The following is a 10,883-nucleotide window of genomic DNA, read 5'->3' as shown; positions in this document are numbered from 1 at the left end:
CTTTGGCTGTATCACAAGAAGATATTCTGTTATATTAAGTAGGTGATAAAGCACAATATAAAGAATAAATTGCTTTTTGCATCAAGAGCTTGTCTCTTGATTATCTCTTCCCCGAGTCATTTCGCTAGACTCAACAGTCTTTTCCTCTTTCGAGACAGAGCAGCTTTGGGAACGATTCCTCTTTCTACAACGTCCCATTCCGAGGATCCTTTGATCTTAAGAACGCCTTCATCTTGTTTTTCCATATGTTGTAGTCCTTTCCATCAAAGTAAGGCGGTCCGGGTGTTGCTTTGCCCTTCTACCAGCCCGGAGCCAACATACTAGCCATGGATCTTTTACTCAAGTAAAACACTTCAAACAAAGTGAGCACACGAGCTCGATACCAATTGAGATAGCTAGTATAAGCACCTAGAGGGGGTGAATAGGTGCACAAACAATTTATCGAGATACTAAGCGATTATCGGGCAAACGATAGAAAGGAAATTCTCTCTTGATTAACAAAATGAAATATGATCAAGGTAAAGAGAGTAAGGAAGAGAAAATTGAACACATGATTTATAGTTGTTCGGCTTATTTCAAGCCTACGTCCACTCTTCCGCACCGACCGAAACCCACCGGCTGGATTTCACTATGATCAAAAGAGAAGTTACAGCACAGCTTTGCCTTGATTCCACAAAGTGTAGATGTTCTACCACACCTCCTCAAGGTTTCTCACAAATATAGACTCTCTTTTGTATACAAGTATTCGCTCAAAGTGATTGTCTAAACAACAAGGAGCTTTCGAGGACTTTGGAATTCTTCTATCGCGCACACCTCGAACAACTAAGAACGTCTTCCTTATATACTCCTTTATGCCATCATACCCGTTGGCACTTACCAAAGGAATTCCTCCACCTACCCGTTGGACGGAATCAATTAGGAAGATCGTTCGAGCTATAAAAGGAACGTGTCGATAGCCCATCAATCCTATTCGCCCATACAATCAGGATCTCGGTTTCCATAAGTAGAACCTTCCAAGAATATTTAGGCAATCATCGAATCTTCAATCATCGAATCAATCTCGATCAATCAAAGGATTCCGCTACATCTTTTCCAGCCACGAGATCTTCTCCGCTTGATAAGGTTGAATCCTTAACGAAACATCCAGCCTGGATAACCTTTCTTCAACGGATTAGAGACTATCAATGAGGATAGACTTTGAGTCTTGAAGTCCTGTTTGTCCTGAGGTCTTCGACTTTAAATATCGAGTCCGCAAACCTTCAAACTAGACCGATGGAAACGTTTTTGTCGCTTCAAAACACTTCAAGAAGATTTCTCCAACACAAGTGTCCGTTGAATCGCCGAAAGTTTGGGTTTCGGCCGCCATCGTGCCGCCATTGTGGTGAACCGGTTTCGTGCTAAACCTAGTGAGTTTATGCACTAAACTTTACTTAGTAGACTAATGATGTTTAAGGGGTGATTAGATTAATTATTAGTTTGTTTAGTTAAATTAGGTTAGTTAGATTAGTCAATTAGGTGGTTAGAGATTATAGTTTTTTTTTTTTTGACGTAAAGATATAATATTAGATGGAAACTGCAGACATACACGAGCAGCTACAGATCTCGGGATACAAGAAGATCCGAAGGGGAGGGGGGGAAGTCAACCCACTTAGGTAAAAGATAGCCCTTGCTATGGGCCCCGACGGCCCGCCGCCTGCAAAATTTGTCTATCTTTGCAAAACCTAATACGAGATGAGAGAAGTGGCAAAAGAGAGCGGCGGCTTACGTTATCAAGTGCGAATCTCCCATGGCGGATCGAGTTTGTTGTTGATGGAATCAACCAAAAGAAGACAATTTGAATCAATCAAGATGCATTTCATTGTTACCTTGCTGCAATAGGTGTTGAAGGGTTGCACCGAGCTTGAGTTTCAGTTTGCAAGGTAGAAGACGCAGGTACCGTTCTGGTAAAACCTTATCGCATTTTCCTTGTGTGATCTCGGCATATGAACGCCATAGATCCTTCTTTATTGTCTGTATTATAAGCTCCGTCAATGTTGATCTTCAATGTGCCTGGATCAAGGATTGCCAAAAATTACTTTGATCAGAGGGGTTGTAGCGAGGTCCATTCGAGAGATGGAGAAGATTTTGAGTTGTTCTGACTTGAGCAAGAGCAGCTTCAACGACAAGGGTCGAATCTAGACGATGTCTACTAAAAACGAACCTGTTTCGAGCTTTCCAAATCTGCCAGAAGACTGCAGCGATAGTTTCCCAATCAGGTGAGTTTTTGCTCTGAATAATACGACCTGCTATCCATTCTTCCATGCGATGTATATCTGTTGCGTCAATGTGTATCCGAATATTATGGCGTGTCCATATTCCATGAGTCCATGGGCAGAGGAGGAAGAGATGTTCGATTGTCTCGGGTAGGTTTTGATGGCATAGTATACAAGTCGGATCAGTACTGATATGTCGACGAAATAGATTATCTTTAGTTGGCATTGCATTGTGATAGATAGTCCATAGAAAAATTCTTACTTTTGGTGTGAGCTTGATCTGCCATATTTTTTTCCAAAGGAGTGAAGGAGCTTGATAGGAAGATGAGGCTTGACAATTTGTTTTACTGGGGTGAGACAACGCCTGGCAATGCCAGAAGACCACCGAACAGAGAGTAGGCCATGCTATATGCCGAGATCGAAACTAGGAACGCATGATTAATTGAGCTGAATGTGTCGGATTATTGGACAAAATTGTGTGGCACGTTATGGGACGCGTCATAATGATTTGGCCTTATAATTAGGACCATGGTGCTTGTTTGAAATTTGAGTATGGTGTTCCAGTTAATTAAGCTTGGTTGTTGCTTATGCTTTCATGCTGTCTATGGTATGAATTGTACTGACTTGCAGGGTGGATCTGAGACGAGGTAAGTCTCTATGGTTGTATGATTGTGTGGTTAGGATGCTTCTAGGTGTATTATCCTCCTAATTGGGGTTTAGAGCGTGAACTCGCTGAGATTTATATCTCATCCCATCGTGGGCTCAATTTCTTTCATGACCGTAGAGCAGAGAACCTGGAGTCGAGCTGAGGTGACCTAAGGAGTAGGTCAGTTAGGACAGTTTCATTTTGAGAATCAGTCTTTTGCAGGTGATTTATTATTCGCTTCCACATGTGCAATAAAATGAAAGGGTCGGCGACTCGTCCTGGGAAGTCGCAAATTTTATCAACTACAGAGGGATGGGCATGCGCTCGAGGTTTGGGGCGTGACAAGCTGCAAGGGCTACGTCGCTCAGTAACTATTTTCCCATGCCAACCGTCTATGCTATGCTGCTTACTTACTGTGTATGAAGTCAATTGCATCAATTACTTGCTGTTTCCCCTCAGACTCTCAAACTTTTGCTTGTTGTTTCAAAAAGCCAACACCACCACTAGACTTGCTACCCAAAGACCAACTAGATTTGAAAGTTTTGCCATGAACAGCCACCAAACACAACTTCATCTGCCAAGTCTCAATTGGACATTGGACATTGTTTCACTTGATTTCAAGGTCAAGCTAACTTAGTTATATTGAGTTTAGAGATAATTAGGGATTTCTCTAGAGTAATTTTCAATGTTAGAGATACTTTGATAAATTTTGTTGATTCTTTGTACCTATCAAGATTACATCTATGTCTCTTTTTGATTATGTGTATATTTTGATTGATACGTTATATAGATAGTCATATCATAAAACCTATAGATAAGTTGATGTACTCTTTATTACATACATCGAAATGTAAAATTTTCTCTTTCGCTTTATTATTTTTAACTAAAGGGATGTCAAAGTTGGTAACATTTTGGGAGATTCAAAATATAATGGAAAGTTATGTGATTTTGGGACTACATAATCATGACACCATCCACAGACCCCCATGTGGTGGGAACTCTAGGACATCATGTTCTCGAGACACTGGGATTGGCAAGCGCATTGTGCAAGGACCAGCATCTCTGGCTTCATAGTGAAGCTTGCTTCCATGGAGTTTCAGCTATGAAGTTGTGAGTCTTGGTATAACTTAGATATTTATGAAATTACCATCATACCAAATAAATTGGATAAAGCCAAATTAATAGTCCTTAAATTCGACATGTAATTTAACACCTAATATTTTCTCGCTTAAAAGAACTACTCGCCAATTCTGACTTAGTAATGGGAAATGGATCTTTTTGCAACAATCCAGGTTACCTGAAGTGAGTTATTAATAAAATAGAAAAACTCCAGAGGTATCAACCGTTTGTTCACTTTTAGGAATCTAAAACTCATGGGACTTCACAAGACTTGTCAGACCTCTATAGTTTACTTGAAGAAGCCTCCACGTTTCCTGGCCATGCTAGGCTGACCATCAATTTATAGCTCATTTTTGTGAGCCACATCATTTTTTATGGGCGGCTCCCATTGTTATACATGATTTTTTCGGTCAGGCTACGATGATGACGACCTCCTCCGGTAGTTGTATCAAGAGAAAGTCCTTGGTTTTCCCTCTTAGGATCAGTGGATCATTAGGGTAAGTATATCTGAATGAGCAAGAAAAGAAAGTGGTCAGGATTATTAGGTAATGCCTCTGTAAGGGGTTGCTATTTTATATATATGGTATATGGTGTGGCCGAAACAACTAGCTTTCCAAGTATTATGTATTTTAGTCATGTCAGATAATGTCTCTAGTTTGCCTAGATGGTTATTATAAAATTATTTGCCAGAATTACGAGGATAGTTTCCAACAAAAATATCTGATCATATTTTCATGGAGGAAAACGAGAAGGTCCACATGTTTCTCTTGCTACAGCAGTCCAGCTTTTCATTTGTCTCATGGTTTGTTAGAACATATCTGTCATTCCTGTTGAGATACTTTGTATCCTGCTTGTCACACATGCAATAGGATCTTTTGTGGATATGCTGGCATACAGTTCTAAATAGGCTTTGTCCATTGACAAGCTACATGCCTTAATGTAGGTGTGCATGCAGAGAGCCTCTGCATTCAGGAAATAGAAAGGGCGAGGGAGAGAGACTGAAGAGCTGGGCAGAGTCTATTTGAGGAGCTTGATTGTTCCGAGTCCTCTTCCCAACTGCCAATTGTAGATTCTCGAATCTGCAGGGTTCAGTAAGCTGTGCTCTTGTTACTCGATAGAAGTTTGAGCTCCTTGTTAATGTAACAGCGTATCATGAGGCATCTTAGCCTAGGAACAGTGATTTTCGACTTATTGATCCCGTGTAACATTTTCAAATAGAGTGAAGTAGTATGACTAAGTTTGTCATACTGCATTGGGTTTGGAAACTAATTGAAACAGTTAAAATCTTGCTACAGAAGCTGATTGTGAACACCAGGGGGCTTAGCTGCCTTGTGTCCATGAAGCATTGTCATGTTCCATATTTAGTCCCTTTTAGTCCCTTTTAGTTCTACTGCTTATGTGCAATTTGTGCATACAACTTGCAGCTTTTTAAGCCCTTGTTTGCTATAGGCAAGGAATGTCAATTTCGGTTTACTCTAGGTGTGAAGTCTGATGCTTCTTTGTTGTGATGTCAATATGATCGGGTGTTCAGCAAGTGAAACCTGGCAGTGATTAGTAAAAATCAATTCTAAAACATCCGCACCAACCTCTGTTTCGAAGACATACAAATTAGCTATTCATTCAGAAGGATCAAATTCATACTCTTTTTAAGTTGTTGCTGTATTATCTTATCGATGGTCAAAAGAGGAAGGTAATAGTGTCATTTGCAAGCAAATTAAAAAACCTTTGGAATCGATTGTGCAAGCTATTCAACAAGAAAATCTAGAGAGGGAGATTTCAAATACGACGAGGGGAGCTGAAATTTCTAGAGAGGAAGATCAAGGCCCTTGCCCACCTCCACTCCAATCACCTGAAGAATCCCTTTGTTTATTATCTGACCAAAATCAAGACATAACCCTCATCAAGGTGTGCAAAAATTGATGCCAGGTTTTACTAGAATAATGCCATAGAGATTAAGACCTAATATTAATTGACACCCAAAGTAATACCACGAAATCTTGCCGGGTGTTTGGATGGCTCCATTAACTTAAATTTGCGGGATTATTTGACAAGAGTGCTCTCGAAAGACTTGCCAACTCATAGTTTGAATAACCACTATCATGAAAATTGAAATGTTCCTAATTAAACATTCTTAAAATGTCTTAAAGAGCACTGTTAACAAAATCGGATTTTATAAATCAATTTAATATGCTCTCTCCCTTGTATCTAGCATTACTAAATTTAACAACCACAACGCCAGAGCGTCCTTGAACAAAAAGAAGCAAGAAATTATGCTAAAATAAAAGAGGCTGACCAGTTCGACAATGAATGTCCCGATGAGGCCAATCATGCAAGCTCTGGAGTTCCAAACCTTGGCAGTTCTTGTGAATCCGAGAAATGGAGCCTGGAACTTGGGCTCTACTTTCGGCACTTCCACCTGCGCTTCCAGCAATCGAAAATGAGATGAAATTCTAGAGAGAGAGAGAGAGAGAGAGAGAGAGAGAGAGAGAGAGAGATGATGGTACCCCAGAGGGAAGCTTGGCAGCTCGGACCCTGAGAGAGAGGGGCTTTCTGGAGGCTTGGTTGGGACTGTGGAAGATGAGGAACTGGTAATGGTAGCGGCCTCAATGGAAGATCGTCGAAGCTCTGGTCGTGGGAACTAGAGAAGAAGATGAGTGGATGGTAAAAGAAGCAGCCATCTCTCTCTCTCTCTCTCTCTCTCTCTCTCTCTCTCTCTCTCTATCCGGTCCTCCAGAAATTTCTAGTTCGTTGGCTCCTTGTTTTCTCCCACATTCCCCCTATCTATTAGAAAATGTGGACGATCAGTCCGTGAATGTACACTGATTCTTCAATTTGGCCCTCATATTCATAGTTTTCACAATTGAATCCCCATATGCTTGAAATGTTTCCTAATTAACTCTTTTAGTTGTCGATTCCGGCAAATCAACCTTGATGTGTTTGTCGGTCCCCATCAAAATTGTTGGTATGTCAAACAAAACGTTGGTGTCATCAGGAGTAATCCAATTTGCACGGATCAAATTGCATATACAATTGTTGGAAAAAGCTTCTAAACAAACTCTCAATGGCTTTTCCGTTTCTAGCATTACTGATTATTTTCACATCAAATGTCTGTCCGCACCACTGGCTTCAATTTGGTGGAGTTGGAATATGGAGTGGATTAGAAAAGTCTAATCAAGAACATGATTGCCTAAATTATCGGCTTGAGGATCACACTAAGAAATCATTCCAAAGATGCACAACATGAAAATTGATTGATCTTCTTGATGCATCATTTAAAAAAGTTGTGGCATGGTCATATTAGTCATTGGATGATTCTAGACTTAAATAAATGCCTGACATGGAAGCTCGTGAGCCGTTGATTTGCCAATGGATGGACATGTGATTTGGGGTCCCAACGTGGATAAGGAGATCCAACTGAGATGTCATCAATCTTGGCCTAGATTTGTGGACCACAAAATTACTGGGCAAAAGGGGAAAATGCTTTTTTTTCTTTTTTTGGGTGAAAGGTAATTATATTGAGCTTTAACCAATATTTTCAACAAAGCGGCACCAAAACATACACTCATAATGAACAAGGACATAATGAGTGGAATGGTACTGAAATAAGAAAAGGGAAGCCAACAAGGCACAAAAACACAGCGAAGACCACACAACTATGGCCACATCACCGCCCAACCGTAAAGGACGAGACAATCGGCAGGAAACAAGGCCATCACCTAAGCACATCAGCTAGGCAAAGCACAACAGCGGACCCACCTGCACCTCCATTCCAAACAGGAAATACTACGAATGCACTGGAGTAGAAGTGAAGATGCAGGGCTCAATCCCCCAACTACGTTGAAGTCTTTTGTTTCTTAGGTTGTCTTCAACATTCATGAAAGTCAAAGCCTTATCCTTAACCACTTCAATAAGGTGGTTCTTCACGTCCGAAAGCATGAAGGTATAATTTCTAAAGAGAACCTCATTCCTATATTTCCAAATAAGGTGGCAAAGAGCCCCAAAAGAGAATTAGGCAATGGAGTGATTGAAGTCCTCACCGGACAGGAACTTTATAGCCTAGCAAAGGTTGTCAGCCCAAGTCCTATTCTGCCAAGGGAGGTTGCATCTGGCGGCCCAAAGGAATGCAAAACTAATCATAATGCTACAATAAAAAAATAGATAATCAATAGAATCCGGCGTTACTTTGCAAAAGGCGCACATCGCATCCCCAATCTTGCCATGAGATAAGAGTAAGGCCTAAGTAGGAAGACGGTTCTTGGTTATAAGCTAAAGATTGAATTGATATCTTAGAGCTATAGCATTGTTCCAGATCAATGTAGCCCAATTGACTCGAGGCTTCTTTTTTCTGATGAGGTGCCACACCGAAGTAATCGAGAATAAACCAGACGCGCTTCCTTGCCAAGTAAAACGATCAGGAGCCTGCAAAAGAAAGGGAAGGGGATGTTCCCAAGACTCTAAAACTTCTCGAATGGATTGACCAATAGGCGAAAAAAGATCAGTCACCGTAGCATGCCTGGGAAGGCCAAAGCTGTAGATGAAAGAGTCAGAAAAAAATCAGGTTGAGGGGTCCTCTCGGGTGCCAGTGGTTGAACCAAAAGGAAACAGAGCAGCCATCTCCTAACTTCCAAAGAAAAGAAAGCCGAAAATTAGTCCTAAGGTGGAGGATTTGCTTCCATGCCCAAGAGCAGAAGGTGGGTTGCTTAACCACCCAGAAACTCTTGCTTTTAAGGAAGATCGAGTGGATCCACCTACATCACAAGGACTCTTTGTCCGTAAACAAGATCCAAATATATTTTAGCATAGCTGCCTTGTTACTGTTAGGGAAATCCCTTATGATGTTTTGAAGATGACAAAATAAATCAAAGACTACTAACGTGTTTAATGGTTAAGTAATAGACTATGCATATGATAGAACATGTAAATGATATTATCAAAGTCTAAAGATAGCCAGAAGACTGAATGTAACATATGTCCAAAGTATATTATGAAGATTGTCGACTTACTGTGTCAAAGTCTCAAGACTGCCGACTTTAGTGTCAAAGTCTATTCTACATCGAAGTCTGCTCACTCCGACAAATTTCAGACTAAACGTGAATGAAGAACCGGAAGATAGACTCTATGCTGAAGCTGAACTTATTCAGACTGTGTTCAAACCTTAAAGCTAAATCTGTTTAGAAGCAGAATATACTCAGACTCATATTGTAAAGTCTATTGCACTCAGACTTGACATCCAGATTCGACAGAACGTAACTCAAGCCCTAAATGTATAATGGCTAGTGATCTGGTTTGGATTCCACATCAAGATTGATTTGATTGACTCAATCTAATTGATTGACGATTGGATATTGAAGACAAGAACTTTCTATACGAAGAAGCTCTACTTATGGAAACCAATATTCTGTTTGTATGGGCGATCGGAATCAATTTGGGATTCTACCTTTGTCACTTAACGGCTAACAAATTTTCTAGATACAGAGCTGTCCAATGGGTAGATTGGAAGACGATCCTCGAGATACTGTCCAACGGCTAGTTTGGAAGTGGAGGAGTATTTAAGGAGATGAAGGACCGATGAGCAAGTAAGAGACGGAGCGTAGAATTTATAATTCCAAAGTTTGAGCGATCTTTGTTTATACACTTGTCTTTGGTGAGCTTAAACGTTTGTGATCGTGAGAGAAATACCAAAAGAGTGACTTAGTGAGATAGTGTGATCTACTACTAAGTGTTTGCACTCAAAGTTGTAATCTCTTGTTGATTGCATAGTGGAATCCAGCCAAGAAGGTTGTTAGTGTGGGAGAATGGACGTAGGCTTAGATTAAGCCGAACCACTATAAACCTTGTGTTCTTATTCTCTTCCTTAACTCCTTTCTTTTACTCGAAATTTATTTTATTCCGCATATATTTGCCAAGGTTTAGTTTAAACACCTATTCACCCCATCTAGGTGTTCATACTAGCACTCTCAATTGGTATCAGAGCCAAGTGCTCGGTTTATAAAAGTGTTTTTGCTTTTGAGCTAAAGATCTTCTATGGCTAGTATCTTGGCACCAGGACTTATGGAAGGGTAAAGCAACACTAGGCCACCATATTTTGATGGAAAGGAGTGCAATGTGTGGAAGAACAAAATGAAAGCATTCCTAAGATCTAGAGATCCCTTGCAATGGGATGTTGTGGAAAAAGGAATCAATCCCACTGCTGCATCTACATCAAATAAGAATGGCAAAGACAAAGAAAGCAAACCCCCCGCTCCTATGTCTCGGACGTAGATGTCCAAAAGAGAAGCGCTTGATACAAAAGCCATTTATTTTTTATATCGTGCTTTGTCTTCTGCTGAATATAACGGAATCTCTTCATGTGAAACAGCAAAAGAAGTTTGGGATAAACTTCATGTTACATATGAAGGGACCGATCGTGTAAGAGAGACAAAAGTAAACTTCCTACTCGGTAAATATGAATCATTCAAGATGAAGCAAGGAGAGTCAATTGGAGATATGTTCAGCTGTTTTACAGAAATTGTAAATTGTTTAGCATATCAAGGTCAGCCAATTTCTTCCCCAATGAAGGTCAACAAATTCTTGCGAGGTCTCTCAAAAGATTGGAACCATTTCAAGACCTCAATCCGGGAGACTTAGAGGATTATGCCACTTTCTGTTGATGAATTGATTGGCACTCTTCAATCCTATGAAGTGGAACAACTCAACGATGAAGATCCCAAAGGTAAGAAGTCCATCGCTTTAATATCTAATGCTGTTTTTGATGAAACAAACTCAGAAAATGACATGGACGACGAAGAACTTGCTTTTATGATCAAGAAATTCAAAAAGCTAAGTAGAAAAAGAAGGAGATTCGATGGAAGAAGACAATACAAGCA

General features: G+C 40.3%; 1 long non-coding RNA gene across 1 annotated transcript; it reads right to left on the bottom strand.

The window, feature by feature from the left end:
- Window positions 1–5,543: 5,543 nt before the first annotated feature.
- LOC104427885 lies at window positions 5,544–6,772 on the bottom strand. Its single transcript, XR_001982159.2, has 3 exons — window positions 6,522–6,772; window positions 6,311–6,433; window positions 5,544–5,890 (listed from the first exon to the last, which is right to left on the bottom strand). It is a non-coding gene; the product is annotated as an uncharacterized LOC104427885 (long non-coding RNA).
- Between the last annotated feature and the right edge of the window lie 4,111 nt (window positions 6,773–10,883).

Source organism: Eucalyptus grandis, chromosome 11 (genome assembly GCF_016545825.1).
Source record: "Eucalyptus grandis isolate ANBG69807.140 chromosome 11, ASM1654582v1, whole genome shotgun sequence".
Taxonomy (NCBI): Eukaryota; Viridiplantae; Streptophyta; class Magnoliopsida; order Myrtales; family Myrtaceae; genus Eucalyptus; species Eucalyptus grandis.
Note: the sequence above shows the minus strand (reverse complement) of the source record. Positions and strands in the feature narration are given on the sequence as shown.